The sequence below is a fragment of the Lissotriton helveticus genome, chromosome 9 (assembly GCF_964261635.1).
Source record: "Lissotriton helveticus chromosome 9, aLisHel1.1, whole genome shotgun sequence".
In the NCBI taxonomy this organism is placed as follows: domain Eukaryota; kingdom Metazoa; phylum Chordata; class Amphibia; order Caudata; family Salamandridae; genus Lissotriton; species Lissotriton helveticus.
In genome coordinates this window covers 753,151,613-753,168,819 of record NC_136070.1, presented here as the reverse complement: position 1 = coordinate 753,168,819, position 17,207 = coordinate 753,151,613, and the positions used below count along the sequence as shown (strand labels likewise).

The window sequence follows — 17,207 nt, the reverse complement described above, 5'->3', positions numbered from 1 at the left end:
CCCATTATAAAAAAATTAGTAGAAAATTTGGAACTCTGCCAACCTGTATTTCTCTTAGTTCGCTCCCGGAGCGCTACCCGGTACGCGTACCGGAAGCTAACCAAAAAAATATTTTTTAAAAAAGAACAGTAACTATAAGGGAAGGAAATACACAGTTATGTTAAAAGAAAGACAGCTCTAGGGAGTAAAATAAGGATACTGTTACCTACAATCCACTGTTGATGATTTCACATATTACATCATTCATGACATGGTCAGTAACATCAACAGCAGTGGATTGTAGGTAACAGTATCGTTAGTTTACTCCCTTTAGCTGTCTTTCTTTTAACATAACTGTCTATTTCCTTCCCTTATAGTTACTGTTCTTTTTTAAAAAACATTTTTTTGATCAGTCATAAACAGTGACATTAATAGAAACAGAGAGAGTGAACAAGAGTGAAGAACTATGGTCCTCCTGAGCCACCCTCAGAAAACCAAGGGGGTCAAGATACATCTACCGTGCCCCCTTCTACCTATTCTGAACATTATTTGCCCTCCATCTTGTATCTTGATTCGAACGAAACACAAAATGGTGGACTGCCATAACGCTGCTGGTTTGCGAACCGGGCAACTTCCCAGGAAGCGGTCCCCAAAAAAAAAAAGTTGGGAAAGTAATTCACAGACACTAAGAGTAATAGAGATGGAGTGAGTGAACAAGACTGAGAAACTATGAGAACAGAGGGACTGAGAAAAAGAGTGGAAGGAGTTGAGTAAATAGGTAATAGAGAAAGGAATGAGGAAAGTAGCAAAGGCAGGAAACTGAGGATTAAAGAAGTGAAGCAGTGGATCTAATAGTAGGTGAATGTGATAGAAATGTAACGAAAAGAGTACAACTATTTACCTTGTAATTGCTGTTAAATTAATCACATTTTATTTCTATACTTTCAATCTGTGAAAGAGAGAACCAACATTTAAAAAAAAATTAAAATATGTATTTAAAAATTACAAAAGACAAGGGAAAATATTGAAGGACAAATAGTTTTTCAACAACTTTGACACTGACAGAAGCTTCTGCTTCTCCAGGTCCTCTACACAATGCTAAAGATATACATTTTAAACTAACAGTATCTTGATGCAGATGAAGTGAGGACTATCTTAAAACATGGTGCATCTTTTGCATTGCTCTTGTTTCAGAAAAGTGTCGCTTCAGTATGCCAATAACATGTCTCCTATCCAGAGATTTGTTTGAGGTGAGGCCTACTCAGAGTTCAAGATGAGATTTACACTTGTTGAAGTGTACAGAGGAGATAATATCTGTGAAAGTCTACTAATGAAGTGAGTCATGTCCACTGCACTCTTCAACAAAGTAGAAACCTCCTATGTTTCCCTGGACAGACCTAAACTTGATCTGCACAATGTGATTCGTAATGATAGGAAACTCAAGTGATGTAATTGAAATATGTGCAATTTATTTTGCTCATTTCACAATCACATCACTTGTGTTTCCTTTGCTTAGGTATCTCATTGTGCAGATGTAGTCCAGCATATGAAAGATTACGTAGAAGTGCAGCACTGCATACAATAAATTTAACACTTACAGAAAACTCACCTTCTCCATGCCTCCTACACAGTTCTACATATACATCATAAATGCAAACAGTACAGAATTAATTATACATGTTAAATGGTTTATTTTTGCTGTTCTCAGAATGTATCAAAATTCACTAAAAACAGTGACTTGAAGGTATTCATCATGTAACAGCGGGGAAAAAAAAACACAATCAAAATGATTGTGTTTAAAAAACCCATACAACATCAGAAAATAAAATTCAGAACTCCTTAAAGTTAACTTACTTTCCATGACGTCCAAGGATGTCCTATAAACAGCTTACACTCTTTTGTGCTGTTATTACTTTCAGCCCGCCACTTTCTGAAAGAAAAGCTCCATCGTTTTTAAAAACACGTTACATGCAATAAATGACTTCTTGCTCTCTACCACTATTTTCCACAAGGCCAAATCTAGTCAGAGATATTTATAACTCTTGGATTTCTTGTAAGCCAATCCCATCATTTGGCATTTCCGCAACTTTCAGAATTAAAATGTTGAAGATCATTTTCACAATCCTGGAATAATAATATCTTCCCCTTCTTGGTCAGTCATGTTCTACATTTCCTATGACACTGATACTGCTTAATATGAAGCAGACTTACACTACCTCTATGAGTACTACAATTATTTAATTCTCTACATCACTTTTAATCACAAAGCAATGTAAAACAGTAGACAGCATTGCAGACTTACATTCCCTCTACTCCATGTTTTGATTGGCTGCTTCAATTAGCTTATGAAAAGAAACAATTTTTCTGAACTCATTTAAAGTGCACATACATCTCCATAATGTCCAATCCTTTGATTAGAAGTTATGTCTCTGAACTACACTTATCCTCAAGGCCAAATTGTGTAGGAGCCATTAGAACTTCTTGAAATTCCACAGATCATATCCCGAGATTATTTTCCTAAAATTTTGGTTTTAAAAACACCAGGTAAGAGTTTTTAAGGTCATACGGCAATTTTTTTTTGAAAATTAAAACAGAATCATTGCAGAATGACCATCCATTTCTAGACTTTAAATAAGCTGTGTAATGTCCTGATGATATTGAAGGGCCGTCATGATATATAATTGCTGTAGTTACAAAAGTCCTTCCTGATATTGACAACTGCGAAGCTACAAATTTTTTTATTAAAGTTGTCAATTTTGTTCCATCAGGCCTACATCGTTGGAACATTAAAATGACGTACTGGCCATATTTTCGTATAAATAATGTGGACATCATTTCAGATTTACATTGGCTACACTCCATGCTGTGATTAGCAGCGTTTACTAGCTTATTAAAGGAGACTGATTTACTGTCTGGCAAAGTTAAATATATAAATCTTTCTGAGTCTACACTAGTAGTACTTGATACCATACAGTTCTCGCAGTCATGCTGCCATTGATAAGAAAGCCCAAACAGCTGATCTACATCTACACCTTCAGCATGTAATACATCAAGCATATACATTAAAAACTCCTGACAATCTTGCTGAATATTTTGAGAGAATTGTGTTTGCCCTGAACATCTGTCTAACAGGTTTCGAATTTCAGACACACTTTCTATTTTTGTTCTATCTGTGCTACATTTCTCTAACACAGAATTCAACAAACTGCAAAATCTTTGATCAGAATTGACCACAATCTCTTCTTTTACATTTTTTAGAGAAAACAAAACATTCATTACTACATTAGCATAGCAGTTGACACCAGAACTGTTTTCAAACTGAAAACCAACAACATCTTCAACAGAATCCTCTTTGTTTCTGCTTGTAATTTTAGGTTCATTCACTTTTTGTCTTTTTGCTACAACCTCCCCAGTATTGTTCTCATTTCTTCGTTTCCGGCCTACCAGACGTTTCTCAAACAAAGGAAACTGAGGCAAATGTGGCGCATACTCTCTTCTTAACCTATTGTATTCCTTAACACAATCTAGATCTGCACAAATGTTTCTGACATCACACTCAATCAAGTACAATCCCGATAAAGTTCTAACTCGTGACAATGCCACATATGCCATACCCTCCTTGAACACAGAACTGCCAATATTCACCAATGCAGTGTCTACACTTAAACCTTGCGATTTATGAATTGTCACCGCATATGCCAAGCAAACAGGGAACTGCTTACGGCGAACATATAAGTCTTTTACAAGCAAAAATCTAGCAGAACAACGAGCAATTAGCTGTACTTCCTCAATGCCATCAAATTTAATTTTTAAAAATTCAATTCCATCTCTATTTCTGTATTTCACAAAATCAACAACATTACCCATTGATCCATTTACCAGACCTCTTTCAACATGTAAATTCCTTCTTAAAATTATACGGCAGTTCAAGCACACATTCAGAGTCTTTTCAAAACCTGCAGTTTTAGATATAGTCTTCTCTAATGAATCCAATTTTGATTTCAGATTCTCAGACAAAATAATTGTTGATCCCATATGCTGTACTCTATCAATAGCTTCCACTTTCACAATCTCTTGCTTTTCTAAATGCAACATTTTGTTGTTAAATTTGGCACATTCTGCAAGAGTTGGCATCAAACATATTCCAGATTTCTTATCAGTAATTTTCTGAAAAATATTCTCAGGCACAACATCTTGTTCTGGATATAAATTTGACAGTAATCGTGCATGTAAAGCTTCTTTTCCATGCTCGGTCACTTTTCCAATTCTAACATCTTGTAGAATAGTCTTGTAAACTTCATCCTTTGCCTGACGCATATTTTCATGCAGTTCAGCATAATTGAAGTTTAACCATATATTGACGTTGCCAATGCTGCCTAGGCACTTCCTGGTATCTTCATGCGTGAGCATTTTGAACACAGGTTGCCCTTTCACTGGTGTCAGCTGCAGAAGATCTCCGAAAACAATGATGTGTTTGCCACCAAATAACACATCATACTCTGTTTTGAGAACTTCTTGCATCCTCAAATGCACAAAGGCAAGCATGACATTGGAAACCATGCTTACTTCGTCAATGATAAGAAGTTTCATTTTCCTCAAGATTCTTGAAACTTCAAAACAAGCATCTCCAGATAGCTTGTGATATTCTAATTTGTTGTCATGCTCCACTGGCAGCATCAGTAAACGATGTAAAGTAATCCCTTTAATATTATGTGCTGCCAGTCCAGTTGGAGCAGTGACAACACAAGACAGCGATGACTCTGTCCTTTCCTGCAAATAGCATGAAATTGCTTTAATGAGGAAACTTTTTCCAGTTCCCGCTTCTCCACTCACGTACAGTCGGACAGGCTTCAACGACGTACATGAGCACTCTTTCTTATCATGACTTAATCCATGATCAATTTGCATGGTAACTTCGTCATATATTTTCCTCTGCTCAACGTTGAGTTGCCTTTCCAACTCTTCTAAGTTAACCACATCCTCTTGAGCATGTGCCATGGCTCTTTCCACCTCATTCATAGCAGTGGCAGCTTCATTTTCAATAAGAGGTCCTCCTAGTGGATCCTGACTCAATGAAGCAGAACTCTGACTGTCCTGAGAACTGTCTCTGGCAATCTCGGCTGCAATTGTTGCTTCCTGCTCAATTTCCGCATTCAACATTTCTACATATTTGGGAAAAGCAGGACATTCTATGGTCTCCTTGGCGGCATTGAAAGAGTCTTCATAACAGAGGAAATCTCCAAGCAGTTCCTCTTCTGCACGCCAAGGCTTGAAAAGTTGCAAAAGTGCTAAATAGAAAAACTCCTTTTTTTCAGGAGATTCGCCACTCAATTTTCGATGGTTTATCAAGTGGCATTTTCTTTGCTTCACCAGACATCCCTCACTTCCTATTACAGCATACACTCCTTTCTCAGTATCTTCTTTGATGTTCCTCTTGAACATGTAATTTTGCAGAACCTCATACAGACAAACATTCTCGAGGTGACTGCTTCGATTTGGATAATATGTATCCAACATGTTGGTCTTCAAAATGTCGGTACTGTTTGGCTCCTTTTCCGCCAAATACTCAATTTCCCGCACAGGTTTGAGAACTCGATTACGCGTTGCAGCAAGACCAAGACTCGCCCAAACGATACTCCTGGACTTGGCATAGAGACTTGCTGAAGACAACCGGTCAGAACATTCGTACGCTCCGATTTCTCGATGCGACAACATCTTCAGACTGAAACTGTACAACTTCTTGCTGAGGCTCTTTTCATGGGAAATGTCCTCCCACATATCCTTCAATTCTGTCTTCTCTTTTTTGGTGATGTAAGACGTCACATACCGAGCCACAGCCATACAGTTATCAGCCACAAACTGTATATCCATGTTAGCATTCCACATGGACAAAATCACCGGGTTGTAGTCGTTGATGTACTTGGACTCTTCGTTCCTCTTCAAATTGTAAGTGTTTTTAGGTGATTTCTTCATGACATTGTGTCGCAGCGAAGACATCAAACTGTTTACTCTTCCTTTAGAAATCACCGGTCGTGGATAGCCGAAACGACATTTAGTGTAGAACTTGTCCTTGTTTCGGAATTTACGACGGCAGTACTTTCCACATCGATGGCTTTGGAAACGCAGAACTTTTTCTCTTAGGCTTTTCTTCTCCTTTGCGTTTGGAACAGCACACGTAGAATACTGTTGGATGAAACTCATCACTGAGTCATCTGGATCCGTTCCAAATTTAGGTGCATCCTTGATCCACAGCAACATATGTATATGAGGAGCACCTCTTGCTTGGTACTCCTTTCTCCAGAAGAAATCCAACACCTCTCCAAGAGGTGGATTCTTCTTATTCATGATGAAAGACATCATAGCTTCAAATCTATGATTGAAGTACCTACATACATTGACTGGATCCAAAGAGCACAGTTCTCCGGGTGTCTTGAATTCGATGTTTTCTACGTTAGCATTTGCCTCTCGTAGAAATTCAAGTAAGTCTTCCCAGCCATACTCGGCACAGCTCAGAGTGAGGAACCATGTGGGAGTACCTAAGTTCCTCAGCATACATTTTAAATCACCATGACGACGGTACCAGTACTCATTAGTACCACGCTGACACGCCATGAGATTAATCAGGTGAGAATCCAAAATACTATCTTGGACATTCACTTTATCCATAAAATCACTTGCCGAGATGTTTTGCATGTGTATACCACTTTTCAAGATGTGATTCACTGCATATGACAGTCCAGACAGATCGCTTTCAAACAGGAGATGAAACAAATATGGAATGCATTGTCGAAACCTAGCATCTCCTGCATACAATCGCAAAGTCCGGTATTCAGAAGCAGGAATTTGATGAGGTCGCTCATCATATCTTCCTCCCTGACCTGTTGGAAAAAGCTGTGGGAAACACCGAGCTTCCAAACTTTGCTCCCAAACACTAATGGGACTCCCTTTGGCTTGTTTCATTTGAAACAACTCAATAGCATTCCCCATGACTTCCTTTGAATGCAAAGGATGAACACTATAATGTTCATATATTTCCTCACTAGTAGAGAGTTCTACTTTCTCAATTTGACCAGCACACAAATCGCTATCCTCTTCCTCACTTACTTCCTCTTCTTCAACATATACATTCTTATAGTATTTATTATTTTTTTTCAAATACAATGTTGCCTTTTTAACTTTCCTAACATCTACTAAATCTTGCCATATTTTCTTATTCTTTGTCGGAACCCCATTAACTAAGATAACCAGAGGTTCCTCTTCCACTTTTTCTACTCCAATTGTGTTAATGTTTTTCTTCAAATCTAGAGGCAAATAAACAACTCTTCCCTTTAATCCTCTCTGTAAATCTGATGGAGGCAATTTCCCTGTCTTTGGCTCCATTCTTACAATAGCCTGAAAGGGATGGATACTTTGAATCAAAATAGATTCATAAGTATTTAAGTCCTTCAATTCAGAAGGAATCTCAACCAATTCCAGATTATTATGAACTGCTCTAGCAGGCATCTGGTTTTGTTTTAATTTGTTACAACAATAAGTACACACACGTTGATCCAATCCCAAATCAAAACAATTTTCTACCATCAAGTATGTTGCAAAATCCTTCCATTCACTATTATTTTCCCTTTCACTTTTTGCATATAAATCCACTAACTTAGTCTGATTCTTATAATAAGTGCGTCGACAACACACACAAGTGAAATTAGGCCTCTCACTTGATTTCATGTCAAACGTCGCAATTTCCCTCTGGAAATTATCTGTACTGGAAACATGTACAGTATCTTCCAAATGACCCTCTATTTCTTGCTCAATTTCAACATTCTCCTCTTTACTTCCAAAGTAACAAAACTCAATTTCTTCACATATATTCCTCACATCTATTTCAGAACCATGCAGAAGAGCAGCACATAATTGTTTCAGCATAATTGCTGGACTCTTAGCATAATACAACAGTCTAACTAACTTCCTCACTTTGTTATGATGCACTGCTAGCATCCTGAAATGATGAAAAACACTCTGGCATACTCTCCTGGAAAGACAAGCCAGTGAATGACCATGCAAACCTGTCACTTCTCTCACTCTGCAAGGATCTAATTCTTGCAACAACCTCATTTTCTGCTTCAAACTTTTCTTGTTAAATGACCGTACAAAATCACAAAGCAAATTGATAGAATCCTGTCGCACACTGCAAATACTACTACACTTCCAGGTGTACACAGGACCCTTAGCACGTCTTCCTAAAACCTCATTACCTAACAACTCTTCTGCCTCTGTTGTCACAAGTTTTTCTTTTTCAACTGGACAACCATCTTTCACTTCATAAGCACGACCACTGATGTCAACTGCATGCACCAAATCATTATCCTGGAAATAACTCTCTTCATTAAAAAATGCCTCACAGCTTGAACTATGTATCCATTCTCCAGAAAAAACTTCACAAAAATTACTACGATTAACTATTCTCTTCCATCTACTATTTCTTTTGAAATCAAAAATTGCCTTGTTTAGCTTCCTAATTCTATTGATTATCAAAATAAATAACTTACGTTTAATTTCAAAAGCCTGATCAATAACTTTCTCAACTTTTTTTTTTCTCCTATAAAAAACTAATTTCTGTTGACCTTTCTTAATATTTTTTAACAAATTGCCAATTATCCTGTTACGGAACATTCGTTTACGAATCTCCGTAAACTGTTGTTTCCTTCTACTATCATGCACAGATTTATCTCTTGCTCTAGCAGTAACATTTTCATTTGTCCTTTTCTTTCCATTTGATTTACTTGTGTTGTTATGGATTGAAACATTTTCTGTACTAATATTTTTTTTATTTGAAATATTTTTTATGAAATATTTAGAGCTCTTACCCGGTGCTTTCTTCATCGCTTGAGAAATCTTTTTGTTAGAGGACTGCTGCATTTTTTTTTTCTCCTGCTGTCTTTGACGTTTTGCAGCCTTCATCTCTCTTATTTTTGTAGGCATAGTTGAATCTGAGGAAAAATATAATAAAAATGTTAATAAAAAAATATTATCAAACAGTAAATCAGTAATAGTGATCAAAAACATAACACACTACTTGACATTTTAAATAGAAGATTTTTTAGTCCTTGCAAATTTACAATACAGAAGTAGCAGAAAAGAAATGAGATTTATATTTATGTTACCTATGCTATTTTATATGTGAATCTGATCTAATTTTATGAGCATATTTTAATATTTTATTGAAGACACTACACATAACCTGTTTTTGAAGGTGTCTTTATTTTTAAATTAAACGGTTTACCTTTTTACTTTTTATTCATTATAAATTTTAAAAATAAATGTTTATAATTCCAAAGGCTCAAGCAGGTCATCTTCCCATCCTATATCATATAATTCGGACAAATCTGCATCCTCATCACGCTCTTCTTCATCCTCAGGATTTAAATCATCCAATGGATCAACATCCACTGATGTTTCAATTACAAGTTCAATGATGAGGTCAAAATCAACTGATTGCAGATTGTCGCTCATGTTGAGGTTGTCTTTATCTTTAAAGAAAGACAACAACAATGAGATGTTGCAGAGTAAGAGACAAATCTCACAGATTATAATAGTAAAATTATTTAACAAGAGTAACATTTTGCAGCTATTATTTAGCCATGTCCAGCGATGCTGAGCAGGTGAAGCCTATGTCTAATTTTTCACTGGACAGGACTCATCTGTTCTTAACCTTGGATAAGCCTCAACGACTCTGTGTCCCCTGCACATACTCAAATGTTAAAGTGCAGATTTATATTAAATGGCACATCCCCAGGCATGCACCAGTTAATGTGCACCACTGCTTTACCACCCATGGTGTGCCGCATTTACAATCAGATAGGAGAAAGCTGCTTCAAAACCCTGCACCTGCTTGAAGCTGGCATAGGTCTTGACGCAGCATTGTATAGATGGGGCACCCCTGATCCTTGCTGGAGCTGCATCGCACTTACGATACAACTCCAGCAATGCGCCACCTTTACAGCACAGATGCGTCACACATCTGTGCCTTTTTTGCCCCATGCTGCGCCGCATTGTAAATGCAGCACACCATGGGTGGCGGAACAGTGGCGCAGGATGACTGTCACATCCCTGGGGATGCGCCACTCATCATAAATCTATCCCTAAGCTTCTTATCTTGTTACAGATGAACTGCCATATGTATCATCAAAATATTTTACATATTATAAATAGCAAATTTTAAGGAATAAATAGCGATTCTTTACTATTCCTAATTTGCAATGAGCAAATTGCTAATTGCAAATTACCCATTCATTTCCATAGGCTAGGAGGCTCATAGGAATTAATGTTGCAAGTTGTGATTAGCAATTAGCTCATCACAAAATAGGATTTTTTTCAAGCGTGCAGGGGTATCTCAAGAACAACCTGCTGCACCCCTGAAAAAGAAATTTGGGAGCACATGGCACACCTACATGCCCTAATGGCATGTATGGGCGTCATATGGGACCTTTTTTTTTTTTAAAAAAAAATTCTTTTTGAAAAGAATTCGCAAATTACCACAAACTACAAGTTGGTGGTAGTTTCCAAATCCTTAATATCATTTTTTACATATTTTTTTTTTATACATTGCATTTAAGGAATCACAATTTTTGAATTATTGACATTTTAAGTAATTTCCACATGTGCACTGTTTTCTAAATATAATTTGAAAATCGTTTTTGGGGAAAAGTAATGGTTTGCAAATTTATGACAAGGACATAATGGTGTATGCTTCTCTATAAGGCATTTCAGTATCTCTAATGTCATTTTTCCCATATTACATTATAAGACCTTTCCCCATGAAGCACATTCCTTGTAAATATGCTCCCACCAGTGCATTGCAAATTTAGATTTTGACTGTTTCAGACACATACCCATGTTGAAAGTGACCCAAAAAAATTGCAAACGTTTAAAAAAAACACATTCATGTGTCTTAATGACATTTTAATTCATTTCCCCATGGACAATGTTTTCTAAGTGGCACAAAAGAGGTATACACCTATCATAAATCTGTCCCTAGAATTATAAATGATTAAATCAGGATGACAATAAGATGTGGCCTATCCAGAGGTTTGTTTAAGGTGAGGCCTACTCAGGATTGCAGATTAAAGTTATGCTTGATGAAGAATACAGAGGAGATAATTTATTGTAAAGGCCTACCAATGAAGTAAGTGATTTCTACTTCATTGCACCAGTCATCATAAATGTATCCATAAGCTTCTTATCTTGTTAGACATCAACCGCCATATGTATCATATAACTATTTTGCATTTCCAAAAAAGCGAATTTTAAGGAATAAATAGCGATTCTTTACCATTCCAAATTTGCGATGAGAAAATTGCTAATTGCAAATTACCCATTCATTTCCATGGACTAGGAGGCTCATATAAATGAAGGTGCAATTTGCGATTAACAATTTGCTCATCACAAATTAGGAATTTATTCCAAAAGTGCAGGGGTGTCTCAAGAGCACCCTGCTGCAACCCTGAGAAAGAAATTTGGGGGCATATGGCGAACATAAATTTTAACAACATTCCTTTACCTCAAAAACGATTTTCAAATCATAACTTCAAAACACTACACATGGGAAAATTACTTAAATTGTCCTTAAGACACATAAAAGCGTATTTTGATTGGCTTTCCTGCATGGTAGGGTCACTTTAAACATGGCTATGTAACATAAACATTCAAAATCAAAATTTTCAATGTACAGGTGGGAGCATATTTACAAGCAATTTGCGCCACAAAGAAAGGTCTGACATTAAAATGGGAAAAATAACATCAGGGACAGTCAATTGCCTTATAAAGAACCATACACCATTATGTCCTTCTCTTGAATTTAAAAACAATTCCTTTTTCCCAAAAACGATTTTCAGATCATAATTTCAAAAAACTGCACATGAGAAAATGACTTAAAATGTCATTGAAACACATGAAAGCGTTTTTTTATTGGCTTTCCTGCATGGTTGGTTCACTTTTATCATGGCTATGTAACACAAACATTGATAATTAAAATTTTCATGCACATGTAAGAGCATATTTACAAGCAATTTGCGCCACAGAGAAAGGTCTTACACTAAAATGAGAAAAATAACATCAAGGACAGTCAATTGCCTTATAAATAACCATACACCATTATTTCCTTGTCATGATTTTAAAAACAATTCCTTTTCCACAAAAACGATTTTCAAATCATAATTTCTAAACACTGCACATCAGAAAATGACTTAAAATGTCATTAAAATACATGAAATCATTTTTTGATTGACTTTCCAGCATGGTTGAGTCACTTTTAACATGGCTATATAACAGAAACATTCAAAATCAAAAATTTCCATGCACATGTGAGAGCATATTTACTAGCAAATTGCGCCACATAAATCATAATTTTCTCCTTAAAGCACACTATTCTCTATCTAAAGTAAAGAAATATTTTCTCACCTTAGCAAATACTTTGAGTTTGAAAACAGTCTCAGAAACACACCAATTTGTCTTCAGCAGAGCAAAAGGTATGCACTCCAGAGTCTGCAGCTATCAAAAGCACAGAAATGGTGTAATTCTTCACACATATTTCTCATGTCACCCAATCAAAACTCTTCCCTCACTTTTTTTCAAATGAAAACCCTTCCCCCTCTGCCCTTTCTGCCTATTTTCCATAGCAACCACCTCTTGGAGAAACTCTGGTGTTTGCAAATTCACACAACAATGTTGCAATTGAACTCTGAACTCTCAGTGCACCTGCATATCCAGTGCTTTCTTTCATTTAATGATTTTTTATTGACCACTCAAAATACATCTTTCAAAGAACACATCTCTACACCCTAACTTTCTGTTTTCATCAATCAAAATCCACCAATCACTGTTACTACTTCATGAACACAGAAACTCCACAGTTTTTTTCATTTCAAACTCACATTTTTTCAACTGCCATTTCATTGCCACACTTCATCTGACTGCAGGAGAACCTTCTCTCACCATGTTTTCTGTCTGGATTGTTGGTCATAGTTATATTCACTGGGCTCAAAGGTACGTTGAAAGCAGAAATTTACCTAACCTCAATTTACAAGATGTGGAAATTAAGTGGTTTGGCCAGAGAGGATTAAAATGTCACCAATTGATACCATTGGTGAAAACCTTTATGCATTTGCCAAAACCTGACCTGTTAATTGTGCACTGTGGAGGTAATGACTTGGGCACTTTGACTGGTGTAGGTCTGGAAATGCTTTTAAAGGACACCTTTGAGCAATTAATGGCACTTTTTCCTCAGACTGCCTTGGTATATTCAAATATATGCCAAAGACAGAAATGGAGGTGGTCAAACCAATTTTGTCCACAAATTGAGAAGTCGAGGAAGCATGTAAACAAATCTGTTTCAGCTTACATGAGAGACCATGGAATGGGCTCCCTGTACAACAATAACTTGCGTTACTACATGCAAGATATCTACAGAGGAGATGGAGTTCACTTCTCAGATGAGGGCAACAGAGTTTTCACTCTGAATTTAAGAATGTGCATTGGTACCTACTTATAAGTACCTAAATGTACCATAAACCCAAAAGCTCTTCTCAGAGCTACCCTACATCTAATCACTCACAATTATTTTTTTACTCTAACTATTTTCACTAATTTTCAACAAAATACGCTCCCTGGTGCGCTACCCGGTACGCGTACCGGGAGCTAACCTCGCGAAATTTTTAAAAAAAATGTTTTTTTTTCCGCACATATGGGCCTCCTCAGCCACCCTCACAAAACCTAGGGGGTCAAGATAAGTCTACCGTGCCCCCTTCTACCCATTCTGAACATTATTTGCCCTCCATCTTGTATCATAATTCGACCGAAACACAAAATGGTGGACTCCCGGAACGCTTAAGGTCCGCGAACCGAGGCGCTCAACGGTTCGCGTACCGGGTCGCTTCCTGGGAAGCACACCATCAAAAAAGGTGGGAAAGTAGTTCACAGAAAAGCCACTGGAGACAATTTCACCAAATATAGAATAGCTCATACTACATACCAATCCCTACCATTTTCACAAATTTGATTGGAATTCCATTTAGCCATTTAGCCTGTAGTCCTCTCTAAATACCGTGAGGTAAATTACTTCACAAAACACATCTGAAGTGTTGGAATTGACAACCAATTAAAATGTTACTTTCATTTTCTACTTTTTTTACATGATATTTGATTGGTTATGTACCCGAATATATATAAAGGAAGAGAAGGAAACACAGCCATTTTGACTACTACTTCCTGGTGTACATTTCATTTGGATTTTCATTAATAACTTCAACTTCTTTTTAAAGGTAAGTTGTTATTTTTAAAACTGAAGTATATTGTGCACTTTAAGTTAATATGGCAAACTTTTTCTGTTAGTTATATACTATCCCTCTGTAGTACTTATAAATTTAGATACACTTTTTTATATTCCTACTTCCACTCTGATACTATACACTGCCCAAAGATAAATTCTCTGATAAAAACTGCCTATCTAAAATTAATCCCAACAGTGCCCTACCTCTACTAATATATATTTTTTTTATGCAAATTTCAGGAAAAATGGAAAGTGAACAAAACATTTCATTTGAAATTGTCCTTCCAGAGTCCAACACAGAAATCATTGATCCAAATGAGATTGAATTTATGGATGAAACATGGGACCAAGAACTACTGCAATGTGTGCAAGCAGTAGATAACCTCCTTGCAAATGAGGACATTTTACAACCTCAGAGACTACAATCTATATTCCATGATTATGAAATTTCTGACAATGAAATGTTAGAAAGTTTAATAAATTATGAAACACAATAAAAAAAGTTTAAAAAAAAAAAAAAATAATCAACAAAACCAACAATCAATTAACATACAGCATTTGAAAAGTCTATCATTCATTTTTTATTGTGATACGCTCCCCAGTACGCTTCCCGGTTCGCGTACCGGGCGCTAACCACGAAAAAAAACAAAAAAAAATATTTTTTTTTTTTGCTTAGCGGGGCCCCTTTAAAGCCTCCACATCAAACCTAGGGGGTCAGGGAGTATCTACTATGCCCCCTTAAGGTCATTTGCCCCTTCGCTTTTGACCTCCTCTTGTCTCTCGATCCTACCGAGAGACAAGATGGCGGCCGCTCCGGACTGTTTAGAATGTTGACAGACACCGGAGAGCCAATCAACTTCGCTACGCGAAGTTCCGTTACGCGTCAAGTACGCGTACCGGGGCGCTGCCTGGTCCGCTGTTACAGATATATATCTTTTTTTGAACGTTAATTTCTCAAAATCCACTGAAGCACATATATTGAGACCTAGAAAAGGCACATCGGGCTACCAGTCCCTACAATTTTGCCAAGTTTCGTGCAAATCCATTCAGCCGTTCGGGCTAAAAGTGAGGCTAACCGCCCTATGGAAAACTCAATGTTAAAAACACGTTTTGGGACCCCCCTTTTTTCTCGGCCCCCCCTGGACCAACTCCCCCCAAATTTCCAGTGGCTGCTCAGAAACAAAATGTTCCATTTTCCAGAAAATTTCAGCCAATTCCGTCCACAAACGCCAAAGTTATTAGACATAGAATTTTCAAAAAACCCATAGAGAAAAAATCCTAACTATATATACCTACTGGCGACCGCCAGTAGGTAATATATATATATATTCACTGAAAAAACCATAGGTTATAGACCATATATAGTTAGGAATTAGCATTTACAAAACCTTGAAAATTCACTGAAAAAACCATAGGTTATAGACCATATATAGTTAGGAATTAGCATTTAAAAAACCTTATTTTACTCACACAAAACCATTGAAATTCCATATATAGTTAGTTGCACTAACTATATATCGCGCACCTGCAATCCACTGCTGATGATGTCACATATTACATCATTCATGACATGGTCAGTGACATCACTGATGACATCACTGATGACATCTCAAATGACATCACTGATGACATCACTGATGACATCTCATTTGACATCAATGACCACATCACTGATGATATCATTCATGTGACAATACAATGCATCTCCTCACATTTTAATATAACCTCTGTTTCACCCAGTGTTAAATACAGAATATAATTTTTGAAACCATTGACACACCAATACTAGTTACTACATACGCACTCACTGATTCCTACGTCTACACACACCTTCACTCATTCACCCATACTATCATTCATACATACAATCACTCATCTTTACAACACTATCATATGCACTCATACACCTATACAGACACTCACAGTCTGCCACTCATCCATGGAGTTACTCACACACCTAGTCAGTCCTGTAAAGAATCAATGACACTTCCATTTTCTTGTCTATACAGTTAAACATAGAGCACCTTACATTTTCAAACATATACTAACACATACTTACCTTGTTATACAATCATTGATACAAGTACACATTGATCTGCACAGAGTCACACACCTCCCAGCCAGCCACACACACACTCAGTCTCCCATACAAATACTTGGACAATCAATCAGTAACCCATATAGTTAATCATATAGCTACTGATCAAAACATGCAGCAGTTTACAGAACAACAGACATAATGATGCACAAATTAAGACACTTTAGTCACTAACCCATGCACTCAGTGAGACACATTTAATCACTCACTCATGCATTCAGTCATGCACCTACTAAATCCTTTGTCCAGACACTTATACTTCCACTCATTCTTCAATATGTAAGACACATTTTAACTTTACAGAAACATACAGTCACTGGATGTTGTCATCAGTGATGTCATCAGTGATGTCATTTGAGATGTCATCAGTGATGTCATCAGTGATGTCACTGACCATGTCATGAATGATGTAATATGTGACATCATCAGCAGTGGATTGCAGGTGCGCGATATATAGTTAGTGCAACTAACTATATATGGAATTTCAATGGTTTTGTGTGAGTAAAATAAGGTTTTTTAAATGCTAATTCCTAACTATATATGGTCTATAACCTATGGTTTTTTCAGTGAATTTTCAAGGTTTTGTAAATGCTAATTCCTAACTATATATGGTCTATAACCTATGGTTTTTTCAGTGAATTTCAATGGTTTTTTAATAGCAAATATCATAAGCTGTCGAATGTCAAGTACGTGGTAAGTGAAAACATTTTCGTGTTTATGCACACTGATCTGCTTTGAATGGTGCCCCCCCCCCTCATTTCTATTAGGAGTACTCTCTCTTTGCAGATAGTGAAAGGTAGTTAACGCAGG

The 17,207-nt window shown here is 36.8% G+C and overlaps 1 long non-coding RNA gene across 1 annotated transcript; it reads right to left on the bottom strand.

Moving 5' to 3' along the window:
* Positions 1-880: 880 nt before the first annotated feature.
* LOC144782962 (uncharacterized) lies at positions 881-8,937 on the bottom strand. The gene is made up of 3 exons (XR_013601339.1): positions 8,841-8,937; positions 1,834-1,909; positions 881-928 (listed from the first exon to the last, which is right to left on the bottom strand). It is a non-coding gene; the product is annotated as an uncharacterized LOC144782962 (long non-coding RNA).
* Positions 8,938-17,207: the final 8,270 nt, after the last annotated feature.